The following is a 22,826-nucleotide window of genomic DNA, read 5'->3' as shown; positions in this document are numbered from 1 at the left end:
GTGAGGTCTTTCTATATAACTGGCAGGCTTAGTTGTACTACGTGTGATGTTACTTGACATCATCGCACCTACCCCAAAAGCATCAATGATCTATGTTTAAAAGAAGAGAGAAAAAAATCTAACAGATTCAGAATTGGTAAATGAATCCATAGGAGCAATGGTATCCAGCCTCAAATGTACTAACAGGCATATTAATTCAGAGGCTGAGGTTACAGAGACAAGATCTGCACAGTCACAAATGAAACAAACAAACAAAAAAAACAGGACAAAGAACAAGGATATCTGGTTTGGTAATTACTTTCAAGGTAAATATGTAACACCATCCTCTCAGTACCAGTAAGTAACTGATTTCCAACAATGCTCAGGCCTGGCCTGATGACATATGAGGAATGGGCTAACTAGGAAAGAAGAACTAAAGAACTAGAGCTTACATATGCCAAAATGCAAAGGGAATGCAAATCAAGCTTGGAAAGTTGAATCTGTGAGGATAAATGGCAACAAGATGATAACATCTTAATTTCCTGCACTACATTTTATTGTGAAGACATGCCTTGTGTGATAGGTAGGCTCTCACCAGCAAATGTCACTGTGTGATATATTCATAGACACTAAGGGTTGCTGGTGAACACTGACAATGACATATCAGTTCCCATAGTATCCTCCCAGGGTGAAGAAAGGAGCCTGACTCCACTAGTATCTGTCATATACTAAGTCTGCAATAGACTATATTCCTAACAGAGGATACAGCATTTTAAGTCTGACACAGCAATATCAAATCTCAAAAAAGAAGCATTTGCTTAGGAAGCAGGATGCTACTTCCTGCACAGGAGACAGAGCAAGTGAGTAGGAGTTATAATGGTAGGAATTAAACAATCCCAGCCTCTGCTGATTTCCACAGGCTCTGAAGCCTGTACATGTCAGGAGCAGTCTGCCTTGTCTGTCCAATGTATAAGTCGGGCTTTAGCCATACCCAGGATCCACTGTGTCCTGGAATATGGCCAGAGCCTGACTGGTAAGAGCTCGCAATGCTGTCGCTTTTATAAGCACTCCTTGCTTCTGATTGAAGGACTGTGTGCATTCAAATTCATTGTAGAATAAGAACCAATAAGGACAGTGATCTCAATTCCAGCAATGGAGGCAAATCCTGAGGTTACCTTGGAGATGAACACAGCAGCTGCTGACTCATTCTTGTCTCCCACCTGAATACATGTAGCAGCAGAAGCAGCGAAACTGAAAGTAGATGAGAGGGAAAAGAATGTAATTGATCCTGGCTTCTCGCTCTAATTAGCAAAAGGAAAAAAAAAACTGTGGCAAGTAGGGGATGATCATTTATCCCTCTGCTTGTGTCTACATCCTGCCTATCTACATGAAAGCTGCCATTTCTGCCTAGAGATGGACGATTGTGATTCTCTGCTGCCAGTTGCTGCTTGCTGCTGCCAGTTTCTGATATGCCATGTTAGCTTCCCCAACCAAAATGATTAAATGCTTGAAATTCAGTTTTTAAATGAGCAATATACATATATGTATGTATGTGTATATATATATATATATATGTGTGTGTGTGTGTGTGTGTGTGTGTGTGTGTGTGTGTGTGTGTCTGTGTGTGTCTGTGTTTGTGTGTGTGTCTGTGTACATGAGGGCCTTAAATGATAAGCTTGTATTGTTAATAGAGATGTGACTTTGAAGACATGCTCAGAACATCACTAATCTGCATATCATACCTTGCAGTGTCATGTTGATAAAGCAATAATCTGATGTATTCCTTTTAAAAAGATATATTCATGATACATATATACCTTCAGCAATTGCACATTTGCTTATTTGATTTTTTTGTATAATTCTACACATGTCTGCATGCATTTGGCATTAATTTTGATTTCAAAGTGCCAATTCATTCTTATAAAATTTCCTGTTCAGTTCTAATGTATGACAATTGAAATTTTGAACAAATTCACTACATTCCATTCCCTTCACTAGATTTAGTCTGCAATCACTACTTCATCCTTTGATCATGTACTTGTTCTGCTTTTTGTTATCTGTGTTCATGTGAAACACCTGAGTATGCATGGGTATGAGACCAACTACTAGCCCATGGGCAGCCTCTCAGGGTTAGAATACTTGAGAAAATCTACCTTTCTGCTTTTGTCAGCTTACTAAATAATATATGCCACTCATACATTTTTCACTTTACCTTTCTTCCACAGGATACATTAAAATATTCCCTGGATTTCATAGTGAAAGAATTATGCATGCATATGCAGCTGATGCAATTTTAGGAGTAGAGGTATGCTTAAATATCCATCACATTTTAGTGGCATGCAGAGAGGTGCACACCAATGCAACATTGACATAGTGTTTCTCCCAGGTACGTGTGGTAATATATTGTGTACCCTAAATAATGTGCCTGAAGATCAGAGCACAGAACAAGCCACTAGATTAAACATAGAGGCCAGGAAGTAGTGGCACACATCTGAAATCCTATCACTGGGGAAGCAGAGTTCTGTTTGTATCTCAGCGCCTTCAAAGCTACCCTGGACTACATGGGATTGACTCAGTCTAGGAGAGAAACAAAGCCAGGCATTGGTGGCACACACCATTAATCGAAATACTTTGTAGTCACAAGCCTTTAATCCCAGCACTTGAAGTCTCACACCTTTAATCCTAGAATTTTGAAGCACACATGCCATTAATACCAGCATTATGAAGGAAGTCATGGCTTGGTAGAGAAAGGTATATGAGACCTGAGGAGACAGGAACTAGAGACTTTTTGCCTTGATCACTTATGGCTAAGGACTCAGAAACATTCATTCAGAGGATTCATGGAGCTGGCAAAGTAAGACTTAGCAGTGGCTTGTTTCTTTGTTTCTCCCATCTTTCAGCATTTACCACAATATCAGACTCCAGTTGTTTTTTTTTTCACTAAAACGACCATCTACTATATGCACAACAGGTATGAATTTTGTCAAGTATGTTATGCAACTGTCCAGTAAAACTCAAAGTTCATATTGTAACTATCCACTACTCATGCTTTATGTCCACAATTTGATGGTAATAGAATGTGCCTTATTTTCATTTCTCATAATAGTTCCCAGTTCTTCCTAATTCAGAGCAGTTAGCTTGTGGATTAATCTATCTATAATGTGGTATAATCTATAAATAGAAAAGCATAAAGCAACTTGAGTGATATTGCTCAGAGAACTCACATATGTTTCATTTTTGCAACCAATCTCTCTATAAATATCCTATCTCTGAAGCTATCCTTTGTGTTCTCACTATTTCAAACTTGGTTTCTGCCTCCTGGATAAAAACCTTAGGATCAAAAAAAAAAAAAAACAAACTGAAGACACCTTATGCTGGAGAGGATGTGGAGCTAGGGGAACTCTCCTCCACTGCTGGTGGGAATGCAAGCTTGTACAACCACTTTGGAAATCCATATGGCGCTTTCTTAGAAAATTGGGAATCCATCTCCCCCAAGATCCAGCTATACCACTCTTGGGCATATACCCAAAGAATGCTCAATCATACCACAAAAGCACTTGTTCACCTATGTTCATATCAGCATTGTTTGTAATAGCCAGAACATGGAAACAACCTAGATGCCCTTCAACTGAAGAATGGATAAACAAAATGTGGTACATATACACAATGGAATACTACTCAGCAGAGAAAAACAATGACATCATGAGGTTTGCAGACAAATGGATGGATCTAGAAAAAATCATTCTAAGTGACGTAACCCAGACTCAGAAAGACAAACATGGTATGTACTCACTCATAGCAGGATACTAGACATGAAACAACGATGACTTGTCTGCTACTCACATCACCAGGGAGGCTACCTGGAAAACAGGACCCCAAGAAAGACACGGGGAACGCCCAATGATGGAGAAATGGAATGAGATCTACATGAACAGCCTGCACATGAGTGGGGGTAATGAAGGGAAAGGTAAAGAGAGCTTGGGGGAGTGGGAGATCCCAGCTTGATCAACAACAGAGAGGGAGAACAAGGAATAGGAGACCATGGTAAATGAAGACCACATGAGAATAGGAAGAAGCAAAGTGCTAGAGAGGCCCACAGAAATCCACAAAGATACCCCCACAACAGACTGCTGGCAATGGTCGAGAGACAGCCTGAACTGACCTACTCTGGTGATGGGATGGCCAAACACCCTAATTGTCGTGCTAGAAACCCCATCCAACTACTGAGGGATCTGGATGCAGAGATCCATGACTAGGCCCCGGGTGGAGCTCTGGGATTCCAATTAGCGAGAAAGAGAAGGGTTTATATGAGCGAGAATTGTTGAGACCAAGGTTGGATAAAGCACAGGGACAAATAGCCAAATGAATGGAAACACATGAACTATGAACCAATGGCTGAGGGGTCACCAACTGGATCAGGCCCTCTGAATGGGTGAGACAGTTGATTGGCTTGATCTGTTTGGGAGGCATCCAGGCAGTGGGACTGGGTCCTGTGCTCATTGCATGAGTTGGCTGTTTGAAACCTGGGGCCTATGCAGGGTTGCTTGGCTCGGCCTGGGAGAAGGGGACTGGACCTGCCTGGACTGAGTCTACCAGGTTGATCTCAGTCCTCGGGGGAGTCTTTGCCCTGGAGGAGGTAGGAATGGGGGGTGGGCTGGGAGGAAGGTGAGGGGGGCGGGAGTGGGGAGTACAAGGGAATCCATGGCTGATATGTAGATCTGAATTGTATTGCAAAATAAAAAAAAAAAGAAAAGAAAAAAAAAACCCTTAGGATCAATCCAACATCACTACACTTCTTTTGTAAAAATCCCTCTTATATGGAATAAGAGCTACACTGAGGACTGTCTCACATTTAAAAATACCCAAATAAAAAAAATAAATAAATAAATAAAAATACCCAAATACTGAAATGTTTTAGTCTCTCTTCTTCTTCTTTGAAAATAAGATCCTTTTAATAATTCCTTGCACTACTAATGTTCTATTGACTGTCTACTAAGGCATTAATACATTTATTACTTCTACTCATACCCCACCTGTCTGTTAATGTGCAAACTGCAGTCAACATTAGTATAAAAATTCTTGGTATACTTGATAGTTTTACCACCATCTACAAATCTTATAATTTATCAACACTTATCTCCTTGAAGGGTATTAGTGACTTGGTTATCAAAAACATGTCTGAAGTTTTCACTCTATATTTCTTGAGTAAGAAGGATGTATATCATTGACAAAATACAAATCATTTCCTATAAAATATACTGACATACTTCACATGGCTGGGGAGATCTTAGACCCTGAAGCAGAAACTTTACTGCAAGTTCTCTGAAGCAATAAAATTTCTAACTCTTATAAATATTTAACCATAAGCCAAAAGTCAATTTAACTGTAATTGCCAGAAAAATATCATCACTTACACCATGATTACACTATTCCACAAATGCTCAAACTATTCTGAACTTACAATGTTGTGTACAAGCACAAATGTTCAACACAAACAATTCTCCATCATTCTTAGACCCAGAAAATAGAGAATGCAATGGGCAGAAATATATATATGACACATATATATGCAGCCAAATAATTATACACACACATAGAACAAGCACACACACATACACATACACATTCATTTATATACGTGTAATACAAATTAAAATTTAAACAAAAATATCTGGGAAGATATTGTGACAGCTTCACTTCTTTTAGCATGAAAGGAATTGAGAGTTCTCAAGGAACAGCTCATAATGAGGTTTTGGTTTTGTTTGGTTTTGTTTTGTTTAGGCTGTTGGCCAAGTGCTTTCCTATAGTCACCCAGTAGAGCCTCACAGACCCTTTCCATACCAGGGTTACACCTCCCAAAATTTTGGTAGAAACCTATTTCTGAAAATCTTACTTATGTTAACAAAGAACAGAATTCCATGTGCTGCCTAGTGAGAACTTTCTATGAAACCTAATACACGTGAGGGGCAACAAATTTAATCTGCCAGTTACTGGAGGAGCAAAAGAACATCTCACTCTCAAGAGAAACATGCCCTAAAATATAAAATAATAGGCAGTCTTCAGATACCATTTTGGCACAGTGGCCTAAACATTGCGGGTGTAATCAACTCCTTTTGAGGCTTATGATAAAACTATGAGATGGAAGAATTATACAACACTGTTAACATGTTCAAGAAACTGAGACTACAATGGTCACAGACCTATGCATAAACTATTTCTGTGATTCTGCTAGAGGAATATAGAGATAAACTGATTCCTAATGACATATTGACCTACCCATAGGTTCTGTGCATCAGTTGTCCCTAAACACAGCTGTTTCTTCATGTACCACTTGGGAAATGACTCAAGGATGTGCAGGTGATCACTTTCTGTAATTTCTGACAGGCTTGGGGATACTATGTGTGATGTCACTTGATTTCATCTACCCCACCGCTAAAGCATCAATGTTCTATATTGAAAAGAAGGGAGAAAGAGCCTAACCGATTCAGGGGTGGTAAATGTAGCAATAGTAACAGTGAATTCCAGCCTCAAGTTTACTATCAGACATTGGAATTCAGAGTCTAAGGTTAGAGAGATAACATCTGCACAGTATCAAAACAAGCAAAAAGACCAGAACCAAGATCAGGTAAATCTGGTGGTTAATTACTTTCAAAGGAAGTATGTAATACCACTCCTTAATCACCAATAAATAATTGATTGCCAATGAAAATCAGGCCTGGCCTGATAACATGGAAAGGAATGGACTGACTCGGAAAAAGGGCCAAAAGTACTACAGTTTGTATGTGCCAAATGCAAACCAAGTTTGGAAAATTGTACCTGTTAGGATAAATGGCAACAGGATGATAACAAGTTAATTTCCTGTACTACATTTTATTTTCAACACATGCCCTGGGTGACAGGGAGAGTCTCATTACAAATGATACTAAGTATATAGGGAAAGCTTGACTTCTTCCTTTCCAATTTGTATCCCCTTAATCTCCTTATGTAGTCTTATTGCTCTGGCTAGAACTTCAAGTACTATATTGAATAAGTATGGGGAGAGCGGACAGCCTTGCCTCCTTCCTGATTTTAGTGGAATTGCTTTGAGTTTCTCTCCATTTAATTTGATATTGGCTGTTGGCTTGCTGAAAACAAAGATTCCACCAAGGAACTGATACAGCTTATAAACTCCTTCAGCAACATAGCAGGATACAAGATCAACTCAAAAAAATCAGTAGCCCTGCTATATACAATGGACAAAGAAGCGGAGAAGGAAATCAGAGATACATCACCTTTAACTATAGCCAAAAATGACATAAAATACCTTGGGGTAACACTAACCAAGCAAGTGAAGGACCTATATGACAAGAACTTTAAGTCCCTGAAAAAAGAAATTGAAGAAGATGTCAGAAAATGGAAAGATCTCCCATGCTCATGTATAGGCAGGACTAACATAGTAAAAATGGCAATCTTACCAAAAGCAATCTACAGATTCAATGCAATCCCCATCAAAATACCAACACAATTCTTCACAGACCTGGAAAGAATAATACTCAACTTCATATGGAAAAACGAAAAACCCAGGATAGCCAAAAGAATCCTGTACAATAACACAATCTCTGGAGGCATCATGATCCCTGACTTCAAGCTCTACTATAGAGCTACAGTAATAAAAACAGCTTGGTACTGGCATAAACACCGACATGTGGACCAATGGAATCGAATTGAAGACCCTGACATAAATCCGCACACCTATGAACATGTAATTTTTGACAAAGAAGCCAAAAGTGCACAGTGGAAAAAAGAAAGCATCTTCAACAAATGGTGCTGACATAACTGAATATCAACATGTAGAAGGCTGCAAATAGATCCATGTTTATCACCGTGCACAAAACTTAAGTCCAAGTGGATCAAGGACCTCAACATAAATCCAGCTACTCTGAACCTGCTAGAAGAGAAAGTAGGAAGTAGTCTTGAATGAATTGGCATAGGAGACCACTTCCTAAATAGAACACCAATAGCACAGACACTGAGAGAAACAATCCATCAATGGGACCTCTTGAAACTGAGAAGCTTTTGTAGAGCAAAGGATACGGTCAACAAGGCAAAGCGACAGCCTACAGAATGGGAAAAGATCTTCACCAACCCCACATCTGACAGAGGACTGATATCCAGAATATATAAGGAACTCAAGAAATTAGACATCAAAATGCCCAACAGTTCAATTAAGAAATGGGCTATAGAACTAAACAGAGAATTCTCAACAGAGGAAACTCAAATGGCTGAAAGACATTGAAGGAATTGCTCAACATCCCTAATCATCAGGGAAATGCAAATCAAAACAACTCTGAGATACCACCTTACACCTGTCAGAATGGCTAAGATCAAAAACACTGAAGATACCTTATGCTGGAGAGGATGTCGAGCTAGGGGAACTCTCCTCCACTGCTGGTGGGAATGCAAGCTTGTACAACCACTTTGGAAATCAATATGGTGCTTTCTTAGAAAATTGGGAATCCATCTCCCCAAAGATCCAGCTATACCACTCTTGGGCATATACCCAAAGAATGCTCAACCACACCACAAGAGCACTTGTTCAGCTATGTTCATATCAGCATTGTTTGTAATAGCCAGAACATGGAAACAACCTAGATGCCCTTCAACTGAAGAATGGATAAACAAAATGTGGTCATATACACAATGGAATACTACTCAGCAGAGAAAAACAATGACATCATGAGGTTTGCAGACAAATGGATGGATCTAGAAAAAATCACCCTGAGTGAGGTAACCCAGACTCAGAAAGACAAACATGGTATGTACTCACTCATAGGAGGATACTAGATGTGGAACAAGGATGACTGGACTGCTACTCACATCACCAGGGAGGCTACCTGGAAAACAGGACTCCAAGAAAGACACGGGGATCGCCCAATGACAGAGAAGTGGAATGAGATCTACATGAACAGCCTGCACATGAGTGGGGGTTGTGAAGGGCGAGGGTCGAGGGAAAGAGAGCTTGGGGGAGTGGGAGATCCCAGCTGGATCAACAACAGAGAGGGAGAACAAGGAATAGGAGACCATGGTAAATGAAGACCACATGAGAATAGGAAGAATTAAAGTGCTAGAGAAGCCCACAGAAATCCAAAAAGATACCCCACAACAGACTGATGGCAATGGTCGTGAGACAGCCCGAACTGACCTACTCTGGTGATGGGATGGCCAAACACCCTAATTGTCGTGCTAGAAACCCCATCCAATTACTGAGGGATCTGGATGCAGAGATCCATGGGTAGGCCCCGGGTGGATCTTTGGGAATCCAATTAGCGAGAATGAGGAGGGAGAGGGGGAAAACAAGGGAATCCGTGGCTGATATGTAGAACTGAATTGTATTGCAAAATAAAAATAAAAAAATGATACTGAGTATAGTCATAGACTCTAAGGGTTGTTAGTGAACACAGACAATGCCAGAGCAGTTCCCACAGGGGATCTCCCAGGATAAAGAAGCCAGACTCCTCTAGGGTCTGTCTGATACTGATATCTGAAAGGGATTACCTTGGTTTCAGATTATGCAGCACATCAACACTGAGACAGTGGTATAGTATTGTAAAAGAGAAGTAACTTCAAAGGCAGGATGCTACTTCCTGCCCTCTAGACAGAGCAGGTGACTGGGAACTATAAGGCCAGGCTCTGCTGATTTCTACAGGCTCTGACTCCTGTACATGTCAGGAGCAGTTTGCCTTGTCTATCCAATGTATAGTCGGGCTTTAGTCATACCCAGGACCCACTGTGTCCTGGAATATGGCCAGAGCCTGACTGGTAAGAGCTCGCAATAATGTCACTTTTATAAGCACTCCTTGCTTCTGATGGAAGGACAGTGTGCATTCAAATTCATCGTAGAATAAGAACCAATAAGGACAGTGATCTCAATTCCAGCAATGGAGGCAAATCCTGTGGTTACCATGGAGATGAACACAGGAGATGCTGCTTCATTCTTGTCTCCCACCTGAATACGTGTAGCAACAGAAGCAGAGAAACTGAAAGTGGATGAGAGGGGAAAGAATGTAATTGATCCTGGCTTCTCACTCTAATTAGCAAAAGGATAAAAAACCTGTGGCAAGTAGGGGGTGATCATTTATCCCTCTGCTTGTGTCTACATCCTGCCTATCTACACGAAAGCCTCTGTTTCTGCCTAGAGATGGACGATTGTGATTCTCTGCTGCCAGTTGCTGCTTGCTGCTGACAGTTTTTCATATGCCATGTCAGCTTCCCCAACTGTAATAATTAAATGCTTGAATTTGAGTTGTTCTGAGTGGATAGTTAGGCTAAACCAGAGCTATGACAGACTCCTCTAGCAGCTCTGACATGGAACATGCCTTAGGTTCTGTTCACTAGAATGGGTTGGAGCTGAGCAAGCAGTTTTCAGTAAACCATAACTTAGGAGCCACCAAATAACAGGTGCCCACCAGCCCCCTGCTGGCTCAGCAGTGCCCCAAGCCCCGTCTGCTGGCTCAGAGTATGTCAGACATCTGTTGGCTAAAGACAGATTTTCCCACTGCTTGTCAACAAACCCCTACACACTAGACCCCCCCACCATTAGGCCCCTAATCACTACTTCTGCCCATCCACCAGCCCCCAGACAAATCTTTCCTCTACCAATCAGTACCAGATTAATTCCCTCCTCCTTGGAATTCCCCTAACTCTACCTAAAAGGAACTTGTAACCTTCTTGATGGGTCACTATTTGCCATCCCAACATGTCAAAAATAAATGCTCATGCTAAATTGCATACATCACTGTTGGTCTTTCTTGGGGCCTTCTCTTGGACCCTAACAATTGATGCATTGGTCGGGAATCCCCCTCAACACCCCTGGCATATGAGCATGGAAAACCTGGCCGGCCAGTGAGTGACGTCTGTGCTCATTATCTTGGTCTGTCATTCTACTCTGATTGGCACTGCGCTGTTCCTCATTTTGTGTTTCTTCCTCCTGGAAGCTCGGATTAATTGAATCTGGAGGCTGGGGTTTGGCTGGCAGACACACTAGAGGCACCTCTGCCACATGGGCTGGGAGACGTCCCCATTTTCAGTTACTCCTTCTTGGTTCATACTGGTACACTATGATTTCTGTAACCCTCCTGTGTTTCTGTCTGCTTTTTATACTTGTTCTTTTAGAAGAAATGTGACAGGTGTCTCTCAGTCCCCTGAATGTCTTGCTGGATCATTTTAAGGACTTCAGGCCCAAGCTGCCGACTTGGGAGTCATGGTCCAGAAGGGAAAACTCTCTGTCTTTTGTAGGAATGAATGGCCTGAGGAGGGACTTTTAATCTCTCAACTCTCCATAGAGTCAAAAACATAGTCTATGGGTCACCAGGGTGCCCTGACCAAGTCACCTATATCAACAAACTGGTGATACCTCATAAAGAAGCTACTTGTGTGGTTACAACCCTTTCCTCCTCCCCCAGGGGCAGTCATGGATGTGGCTGCTAAGAAAAAGGAGAAACTAAAGGAAGAGAAGGAAAGAACACAGCCTTGTACACCCTTGTACCCTGTCCTTCCTTATCTGGGCAATTTTGAGAAGGAGTTCTTTTCAATCCCACCAGCTTACCCCCAGGTACCTCAGAACGGAGCTGGGAGTGCTCCAGGAAATAGATGGAGGAGCTTTCCACACAAACACTTGCACAGTCTCAGAGGGAGGAGCCACCAACCAGGCTGATTCCATGGCCCTTACATTGCACACTGTGGGCCCACCTGATGGTGAGGGCAGGTAGCAGCTAGTCCATTGGCCCTTTATCACAAGTGACCTTTATAGTTGGAAGTTACAAAATCCTTAATTTTCCGAAAAGCCTGATAAACTTATTGATTTGTTGGATTGCATCCTTTTCACAAAGTCAGCCAGCATGCTCCAGGGCCTCTTTACTACTGAGGAGAGGGAGTAGATCATAGCTGAGGCCCAGAAACTGGTTCCGGGCCCAGGCTGAAGACAGACCACCAATGCAGACCTCATAAATATTAGTTTTCCTGTGATGCAACCCAACTGGGATTTCAACACAGGGGAAGGTAGGGAGAGGCTGAAATTCTACCACCTGACTCTAATGGGGGGGGGTCTCCTGGCTGCTGCCAGGCAACCCACAAATTTGTCCAAAGTTAATCAAGTATGCCAGGGGCCTGACAAAATACAAAGAGTGTTCCTAGAGAGGCTGATGGAGGCTTATACAACCTATACACTCTTGGATCCAGAAGCACCAGAGAATTGGTCTGCAGTCAGCCTGGCTTTTGTCAACCAGTCAACACCTGATATCTGCCACAAGCTGGAAAGACTAGAAGGTGCTGAAGGTAAGAGGTTGGCTGAACTCATTGCACTTGCTGAGAAAGTGCTCACTAATAGGGAGACTCCAGAAATAGACAGACTACGGGGCTCGTGAAGGCTTTAGGAAGACAGATGCAAGGACTCACCAAGTCCTCCTAGATGTGTCAGGCAGCCCAAAGGTTAGAAAACAGACATTGGCTTCTGGAGGCTCACCATACAGAAAGAAAAACCTGAAGCAAGGACTGACTGCACATTAGGTCTAGTTTGCAGAGAGATCGATGTGCCCACTATAAGAAGTTGTGTCACTAGAAGAGTGAATGCCCTGTACGACAGGGCTCCAAAGTGAAGGTACTGGAGTTTGAAGAAATGAGTGATGGGGCTCAGAGCATCCTTGAGGAACCCTAAAGGTAGAGGGGAAACCCATAGATTTGCTGGTGGATACAGGAGCAAAAGTCTCCATTTTAAAACAACCCCTAGGCCAAAATGCCACAAAAGCAATCCTGGGGCCAAGTGGCCACAGGGATGAACTGGTATTCATGGACTACTTGAAGATTAGTAGACATAGGAAAAGGCCACATAACCCACTCTTTCATGGTCATCCCTGAATGCCCATACCCACTGTTGGGAAGAGACTTACTAAGAGGGGGGCACTCATCCATTTTGACCAGGCTGGGACATCAGTGACTGATCAAAAGCGAGAGGCACTACACGTACTCACCATGTCACTTGTGGATGAATATAGTTTGTGGGCCCCCCAAAGCAGGAAGGCAATATAAACCTATTCCAAAATTGGCTCCAAGGAATTTCCCAGGAATAGGCAGAAACTGGGGGTCTGGGCTGGCAGGACACCCCCCATTCTAGTACAGCTGAAAGCTGGAGCAATGCCAATGTGGGTTAGACAGAACCCAATGCTCAGAGAGGCCAAGCACCCCCATATTAAGCACCTCAGAGACCTGGATATTTTTGTCCATTGCCAGTCAGCCTAGAATATGCATCTGCTGCCAGTTAAAAAGCCCTATTCCAATTAATATAGACCAGTGCAAGACCTCCATGAGGTTGATAGGAGGGTTGAGGACATTCATTCAACATTTCCCAACCCCTATACCATTCTAAGTGTCTTGCGCCCAGATCAGTTCATCTACATGTGCTAGACCTCAAAGATGCCTTCTTCAGCCTGTCACTGGCCCCAGCCAGTCAGCCTATGTTTGCTTTCAAATGGATGGATCCAGAGGATGGATTCAATGGACAGCTGCCTTGGACATGGCCGCCCCAGCGGTTCAAAAACTCTCCTACCATCTTTGATGAGGCCCTCCACAAGGACTTGAGTGAGTACCAACAAGCCCACCCCAACATTAGCTTATTACAGTATGTGGATGACCTCTGATAGCAGCTGACACCTTGGAAGCCTACAAGGCCACAACTGAGGGGCTACTTAAAACTTTGGGAGACCTGGAGTATCGTGTGTCAGCAAAGAAGCCTCAACTTTGCCATACTGAGGTAACTTAACTGAGGTACATACTCAAGGGGGGCAAAAGACATCTGTCCAAAGCAAACTAAGAGACCACCCTGAGGATCTCCAGACCCAGCAACCACTGAGTGGTGAGGGAGTTACTAGGGTCTGTTGCATTTTATAGGCTCTGGATCACTGGGTTTGCTGGATTAGCCCAGCCTCTGTACGATGCCATAAGGGGTGGAAAGATTTCCCTTGATTGGGCCCCACAAATAGGAAAGGCCTTCAGTGAAATTAAGGCAGCTCTGTTGAATGGACCTGCTTTGGCACTACCAGATGTCACCAAATCTTTCCACCTATACGTGGATGAGAATAAGGAAATGTCCAAAAGGGTATTGATACAAACCCTGGGTCCAGGAAAAAGGCCAGTAGCCTACTTGTCCAAAAAGCTGGAACCAGTGGCTGCTGGATGGCCTTCTAGTCTTCACATAATTGCAGCAACAGCTTTTTTAGTCAAAGACTGAGATAAACTAACTTTGGGGCAGATTCTTAAAGTGACCACACCCTATGGTATCAAGGGGGTCCTTAAACACTCTCCTGATAGATGGCTTTCTAATGCTCAGCTGTTTCATTATCAGGCTCTGCTTTAAAACCCACCCAGGATCCAATACACCCTTAGCAGTGCCTTGAACGCTGCCAGACCCAGACATAGACTGGCCCCTCCACCGTTGTCTGGGCATCCTGAGCCATCTCCATGGGACCAGACCAGACCTCAAGGATGTCCCTTTGTCAAGGGCTGAGGTAACATGGTATACAGATGACAGTAGTTTCACCAAAGATGATGTCACATATGTGGGGGCAGCAGTTACAACTGAGAAAGAAATCATATGGACAGAGGTCCTACCTCCTGGGATATCAGTCCAGAGGGCCGAGCTGATAGCTCAAACAAAGACACTGCAGTTGGGAAAGGGAAAAAGACTTAATATCAATACTGATAGTTGGTATGCATTTGCCATGATACATGTCTGTGGTGCCATCTACAGGGAGAGGGGATTATTGACTACAGAAGGAAAGACTTAAAAAACAAACAGGAAATTTTAGATCTCTTACAGGCTATATGGCTGCCCCAAGAAATAGCTGTCATGCACTGCCCTGGACACCAGAAAGTAGAGTTCCCAATCTCAAGGGGAAACAGCCAGGCAGACAAGGCAGCAAAGGAAGCTGCCCTCCAGATGGCAGCCATCCTGCTGCCCACACCAAAAATGATAACACTCACATTTCCAGAATTTCCAGCCTACACCAAACAAGAGCTCGGAAGAATCCACTCATATACAAACACTTGTTAAGAGAAAAGGAAGGTTCAAGACCCCCGAAGAATGGATCATCCTCCCATCTGAATTTGCCACTCAACTAGTCTGACAAATACATCAGAGTGCCCGCCCATCTTGGAAAAAGAAAAATATAGGACCTTTTGAGAAGAGCACATCTTAAGGTTTTTATCTTCAGGCCAAAGCAGCAGAAGCTTTAGGCCAATGTCCTACTTGTCATCTCATCAATGCAAACAATGGAGTCACCATAACTGGACACAGGGAGAGGGGAACAGAGCCCCCTGCCAACTGGAAGATTGACTTCACAGAGATAAAAACAGGCCTGTATAGCTATAAGTATTTCCTAGTTCTCACAGATACCTACCTTTCCAGGATGGACTGAGGCTTTTCCAACTAAAAACATGAGACAGCTGCCATGGTGGTTAAGAAGCTTCTGGAAAAAAATTATCCCAAGTTTTGGGCTCCCTGTGCTCTTGAGCTCAGATAATGGGCCTGCATTCATCTCACAGAAAACACAAAAATTACTTAAGGCTATGGGGAACAATTGGGAATGTGCTTATCACTCTCAAAGTTCAGGCTAGGTAGAAAGGCTAAACAGGACTCTGAAAGAGACCTTAACCAAATTAACCCTTGAGATGGGTGGTGACTGGCTGTCTCTCCTCCCCTTCGCTCTTTACAGGGTTTGCAATTCTCCTTACACTTTTACTCTCACTATTTGAGATCATGCATGCCAGGCCACCACCCATTCTGCCTAATCTCAGGGCAGAACTGGTGACTGAATTTGATGACCACAGATTTCTCTCCTCCTTACAAGTTCTATCTCAGGTGCAGCAACAACTTTGGCCTCAGCTGTGTTCAGTCTCCTGTGCCCCATGGGTTCTGGCCAGGGGACCTGGTGATCATCAAGAAATACCGGAAAGAGACCTTGGAGCCTGGCTGGAAGGGACCTTACACTGTCTTCCTGACAAGGCCCACAGCTATCAACGTGGATGGGGTCCCTACTTGAATTCATCATTCCCACATGAAGCCTATGGACCCATACACTGATCCTGAGGATTACACTCCAGAGCAAGTCCACCCTGGACTTTGGAGGGTGGTTACACACCTGAAAGATCCTTTAAAACTGAGAATCCAGAAAGTCATTGATCCAGTTAAGTGATGGGCTTGTCTCTATGCTTCCTCAGCATATGCCTGTGCCTGCTGAGACTCTCCAGTCAGCAGGACCACAACTCCCACCTACCCTTTAATCTCACATGAAGAATTATCAATGCTGGATCTGGAAAGATCCTGAACCAGACTTCCCATGTAGCCCTTTTGAGGACCTGGTTTCCTGACCTACATATACTTTGACTTGAGAATGCTTTATGGTTAGAATGAGGTATGTGATGCTAAATTACAAGAAGTCACCCATTTTTATGTTTTCCCTGGGTATGATAGGAATAAGGGCCCAAATAGACTTGTGGGAGAGTCAATGACTATTTCTGTGCTTCATGGAGCTGTGTCTTCACAGGTCTTATCTGGTGGAAGGCCCCAAAGGACTGATACCTTATCAAGGTGAAAAGGGCAAGCGAACCAAATTGTCTGGGTGCTTGGAGGACTAAATTTGCTAGAGAAGGGACATGTAACCCAATATCAATTCATTTTCTTGATGCTGGCAAAAAGACATCAGGTTAGACTTCAGGAAAGAGCTGGGGTTTAAGGCTATATGGCCAGGACAGAGGACCAATGGGGAAAGACCCAGGAGCATTAATCACCCTTTGGTTAGATGTTCAACCCCTCCAGCCACAAAAGCCCCTGGGCCCCAAATAAGATAATAAGCACCCCAAAGCTTGAAAAAACAAAATCTTGGAAATCTAAGCCTAAGAAAATTAGAACATTGTCTTTGACAACCAAGGCTGCCCCAATGAATTTGTTTACCTGCCAATTCAGGCTTCTTTAATCTGCTAAGATCTCCCTATTTTTTCTAAATGCCTCAAAGACAAGACTGTCTTGGTGGCTCTGCCTGGATACAAAACACCCTACGACAAGGGGATTGCAATAAAAGGAAATTATATGAGCTCCCCTGACCTGCAGTCATGCAGATGTCAACATTCAGGCAGAGTAAGACTTACCCTATAGTCTGTAACAGGAAACACCTCTGCATGGGCCAACCCCCACCTAATTATGTTGACCTCTGCAATAAAATACCAGGGTCAAGATATTTAATCCCACTAGATGATGCCTGGGGGCCTATACCACAGTTTTAACCCCCTGCATACACGTCCAAGTGTTAAATGATACTCAGGGTTTCTGTGTCTTGGAGAAGCTGGTCCCCAGGATAGCTTATAGGAAGCTGGTCCCCTGAGGAAGAGATTCTCCATCAGTTGAAACCAGTAGGTTGGGCCAATGGGAGGTTTTCACAGCTGTCCTAATATCCTCCTCATAGGTTTGGGCTTAGCAGGGGCCATAGGCACTGGGACCTCAGACCTCATCCTCCAAGACCAACATTATAGGAGTCTGAGTGCAACCATAGATACAGACATAGCCACACTAGAAAAATCCATCACTCATCTGTAGGAATCACTCTCCTCTTTAGCTGAGGTAGTCCTCCAAAATAGAAGGGGGCTAGACTTACTGTTCCTTCAACAAGGGGGTCTATGTTTGACTCTGCTATTTTTATGGTAACCATTCAAGAGTTATAAAAGACTCCATGAATCTAATCAGAAAAAGGTTTCATGGTAGAAAACTGGAAAAAGAACAAATGAAGGATGGTATGAATCATTGTTCAATTGGTCACCCAGGTTAACTACTCTCCTTCAGCCCTGGCTGGGCCCTTGATTGTCTTACTTTTGGCCTTGACCTGTGGACCTTGCATTATTAATGCCCTAGTCAGAGTTATAAAGGAGAAGATCTCCATGGTTCAGCTGATGGTTCTGAGACAGGTAATAACCACCTGTAGATCCAGAGGATGCATCTCCAGGATTTGAGATGGCCCACTACTCAAGTGGGGAATGAGAGGATTGGTAGGCAATCTAGGTCCATGAGAGGCTCACCCAGCAGCCCTGACATGAACTGGGCCTCTTTCACTAGAACGGGCTGGAAATAAGCAAGCAGTTCCCAGGAAAACCACATCTTAGGAGCAACCAATCAACAGGCACCCACCAGTCTCCTTCTGTCTTACCAGGCACCCCATAGTCCCTTCTGCTGGCTCACCAGGCACCCCAAAACCTTCTGCTGGCTCAGCAGATGCCCCTCAGACTTCTGATAGCTAAAGATAGCTTTTACTACCCTCTAGTAAACAAGGTCCTAGACACTAGCCCCAACAACAGCAACAACAACAGGCCCCTAACCACTAGTGCCTCCCACCAATCACTACCGAGACTAAACTTTCCTCCGCTAGTCATCACCAGATTAATCGCTCCTCCTTAGAATTCCCCTAACTCTGCTTAAAACGAACTTGTAACCTTCTTTGTGGGTCACTATTTGCCACCCAAACATGTTGGAAATAAACGCTCTTGCTAAATTGCATATGTGAGTGTTGGTCTTTCATTGGGGCCTCTCTTGGACCCTAGTACTTCTAGTTTTATATATATATATCGGCAAATTCTTATATATAAGTGTGTGTGTGTGTGTGTGTGTGTGTGTGTGTGTGTGTATGTATACATGAGTGACTGAAATGAGATGCTTGTATTATAAACTGGAAATGTGATTTTCAAGCCCTGCTCTGATCATCCCCAATTTGCATATCCTATCCTCCAGTGTCAGAATGATTAAGCAATACTCTAATGTATTCCTTTTAAAAAGAAATATTCATGATACATATGTACCATAAACAATTGTACATTTGTTTGTATGACATTTTGTGTGGTTCCACACATGTCTGCATGTGTTTGGCATTAATTGTGGTTTCACAGTGCAAATTCACACTCATAAAACTTTCTGTATAGTATTAATATGCGATTATTGAAATTTTGAACAAATTCACTATATTCTCTTCACTAGAATTAGTCTTCAATCACTATTCCATTCTTTGACCATATACTTGCTCTATTTTTTGTGACATCTGCATTCTTGTAAAGCACCTGAGTATGCATGGGTATGAGACCAACTACTAGCCCATGGGCAGCCTCTCAGGGCCAGAACACTTGAGAAAATCTATCTTTCCACTTTTTTTTTTATTTTTTGGTTTTTCGAGACAGAGTTTCTCTGTGTAGCTTTGCGCCTTTCCTGGAACTCACTTGGTAGCCCAGGCTGGCCTCGAACTCACAGAGATCCGCCTGGCTCTGCCTCCCGAGTGCTGGGATTAAAGGCGTGAGCCACCACCGCCCGGCCTATCTTTCCACTTTTATCAGCTTACTAAATAATATAAGCCATTCATAACTTTTGGGCTTCCTGATTCTTTCACAGGATATATTAGAACGGTGCCTGGGTTTAAAAGTGAAATAATTATGCATGCATATACAGCTGATGTGATTTCAAGAATACAAGCATGTTTAAATACCCATCACATATTAGTTGAATGCAAAGGTGTATTATCAATGTCAGATTGACACAGTGTTTTCCACAGGGGGTATAGAATTTGCCAAACATGGTATGTAAGCTAGCCAGTAAAACTCAGAATTCTTACTGTCACTACCCACTACCTGTGCCTCATGACCTAGGATTGGATGGTAATGCAAGTGTTCCTGATATTTTATATGTATATTCTAATAATAGATGACCATTGTTTATATTTCCAAGCAATCAGGTTGCTGACATACCCATCTAAAAGGCTGTGTAGACTATAAAAAGAAGAGCAACAAGTAACTTAAGGGATATTACTCACAGAGCACACACATGTTGCCTTTCTGCAAACAACTATTTTATTACTTTCCTATCTCTGATGCTATCCTTTGTATCCCCCACACTTTCAATATTTGTTGTCTGCCTCCTTGATAAATACATATGATCAATCCAGTTTTTCCACTATTCTTTTGTGATCCCTACATATATGGAACAAGAGCTACACTGAGGAGCCCACTATATTTAAAAATCTCTGAATCATGATATACTATATTCTCTCTTCTTGCTTTGTGAAAATAAGATCCTCTTAACCATTTCTTACTTATTAAGTTCTTAGACACTGTCCCCTAAGCCATTCATATAACTATTATTTCTACTCATATCCCTACTGCTCTGTTAATGTTGAAACTGCAGCTAAAAGTAGTATACGAACATATCAAGAAATTTGATTACTTTACCAACATCTTCAAATGTTATAATTATCCAACACTTAGCCTTTCATAGGGTATTAATGTCTTGGTTCCCAAAGAAATGTCTGAAGTCTTCACTCTATCATTCTTGAGTAAGGCAGACATACATCTTTCACAGGAAGACAAATGATTCCCAAGAAAATAACTTGCTTACTACACATTGCTAGAAGATCATGGTCCCAGAAGCAGAACATTCATCTGCAACATCTCTGAAGTCATATCATTTCTAACTGTATTAAAAATTTATCCTAATATGCACAGATAATATTAATTACAACTATCAGGAAAAAAATCATTTCAGAGCACTATTATACAATTCCACAACAGCAAAAAGGGCTGTGAACTTGCAATATTATGTCCAAGGACACCTGATCAATACAAACAATGCTACATAAATCATAGACCCATGATATATTGCATGCACTGTGCAGATAAATATTTATGAGCAAACAAATATGTGTGCAAACTCACACAAAACATATATATATATATATATATATATATATATATATATATGCATATAAAATTAAAAACTAGGCAAATATATTTGGAGAGATAGTGCAATAACTGCACATCTTACATGAAAGGATTTGACAGACATCTCCCTCAATTGCCGGGAATGAGTTATTTTGTTTGCTGGTTTGCCAAGGAACTATCTCAGTCACCCACTAGAGCCTCACAGACCCTTTCCATTCCATGGTGACACCTCACAAAATGCAGCTAGGAGCCTGTTTCTGAAATTCCTACTTACATATGTCAACATAGAACAAAATTCCATCTGGTTCCAGTTAGAATCTTAACTGAACCCATCTACATGTCAGAGGCTGGAAAGGTAGTCTGCCTGCTACAGGAGGAAGAATAAAACTTTTCACTCTCATGAGCTACAATCCCTAAAACAGAAAACAACCAGCAGTCTTGAGACATCATGTTGCCACAGTGACGTAAATATTGTGGGAGTAATCAACTACTTTTGGGATTATGATTAACTCTACGAGATGGAAGTACTATCCCACAGTATAAAATGTCCAACAACCTGACATTAAAATGGTCACAGACCTCTGCAAAAACTGTTTCTCCCATTCTGCTAGAGGAATATGGATATAAACTATTTCCTAATGACATATTTATATAACCATAGATCTGAGCATCAAATGTCCCTAACCAGTGACGTTTTTCATGCACTAGCTGGGAAAGAAAACAGTGATGTGCAGGGAGGCTCTTTCTATACTGCCTGACATGCTTGAGGAACTATGTTCTGATGTTACTTGTCTTTATCAAGCCCCTCCTCTAAAGCCTCAATGATCTGCATTGAAAAGGAGGCAGAATGCTTCTAACTAATTCAGAAGTGGATGAATCCATAGTGAAAATGTTTTCCAGCCTCATCTTTACTATCAGACATAGCAATTCAGAGTCTAAGGTAACAGACATAAGATCTACACAGTATCAAAATATACAAAATCTGACAGTGCCATAGCAATTCCTGTGGTGGATCTCCAAGGAGAAAGAATGGAGCCTGACTCCCCTAGTGTCTGTCAGATACTAAACTCTGAAATGGATTGTCTTCCTTGCAGATGATGCAGCACATCAAGACTGAGACTGTGATATCAAATCTTAAAAGAGAAGCAGTAGCTTCAGAAGCAGGATGTTACTTCCTGCACAGGAGACAGAACAGGTGCCTGTGAGCTATAACGCTGGGAATCAAACAATCCCTGCCTTTGCTGATTTCCACAGGCTCTGACTCCTGGACATGTCAGGAGCTGTCTGCCTTGTCTATACAATGTATAGTCGGGCTTTAGTCATACCCAGGATCCACTGTGTCCTGGAATATGGCCAGAGCCTGACTGGTAAGATCTCACAATGTTGATGCTTTTATTAGCAATCCTTGCCTCTGATTGGAGGACAGTGTGCATTTAAATTCAGTGTGGAATAAGAACCAATAAGGATAATGATCTCAATTCCAGCAATGGAGGCAAATCCTGTCTGTGGTGATCTTGGAGACCTCCATCGGAGCCACTGCTTCATTTGTGTAGCAGCAGTGAAATTGAAAGTGGATAAGAGGACAAACATGTAACTTACCCTGATCTCTGACTCCAATTAACAATCATTGCTATCTGATACTATCAAACCCAGTGATCCAGACAGCACATTTGCTTTCCTCATACCTAGTTCTCTCAGTCCTCATTGTCCTATATCTATTGTTTTCCTTCCTATGGTATTCATCTGTACCTTCTCTGGTGATGCTGAAGTGTACCTAATGGCTGATTTGAAATTGTCAATCACATACTGATTCTGCTTGCACTTCCTGATGTCATTCAGTATTTGTCTCAAGGTGTTTTGTGTGGCTATATTGCTTAATTACCCTGTTTCCAAAACTTTCAGAGTGATTCTTCCTTCTCCCATGTCCCATAGCCAGTGAGCCAGTCAATGAAAGATTATTTTCTGGGTTAAATCTTTTCTGTGAGTCTAGCAATTTCCATATTTGTCTTTGATTACAATAGTCTTTGGAATCTGATGTTAATTAAGAATAATATATACTTGATGGCGTACCATTA

The sequence above is a fragment of the Peromyscus californicus genome, unplaced genomic scaffold (genome assembly GCF_007827085.1).
Source record: "Peromyscus californicus insignis strain IS unplaced genomic scaffold, ASM782708v3 Scaffold_4__1_contigs__length_199733344, whole genome shotgun sequence".
Taxonomy (NCBI): domain Eukaryota; kingdom Metazoa; phylum Chordata; class Mammalia; order Rodentia; family Cricetidae; genus Peromyscus; species Peromyscus californicus.
The sequence above is the reverse complement of the archived record's forward strand: the minus strand, read 5'-3'. Positions refer to the sequence as shown.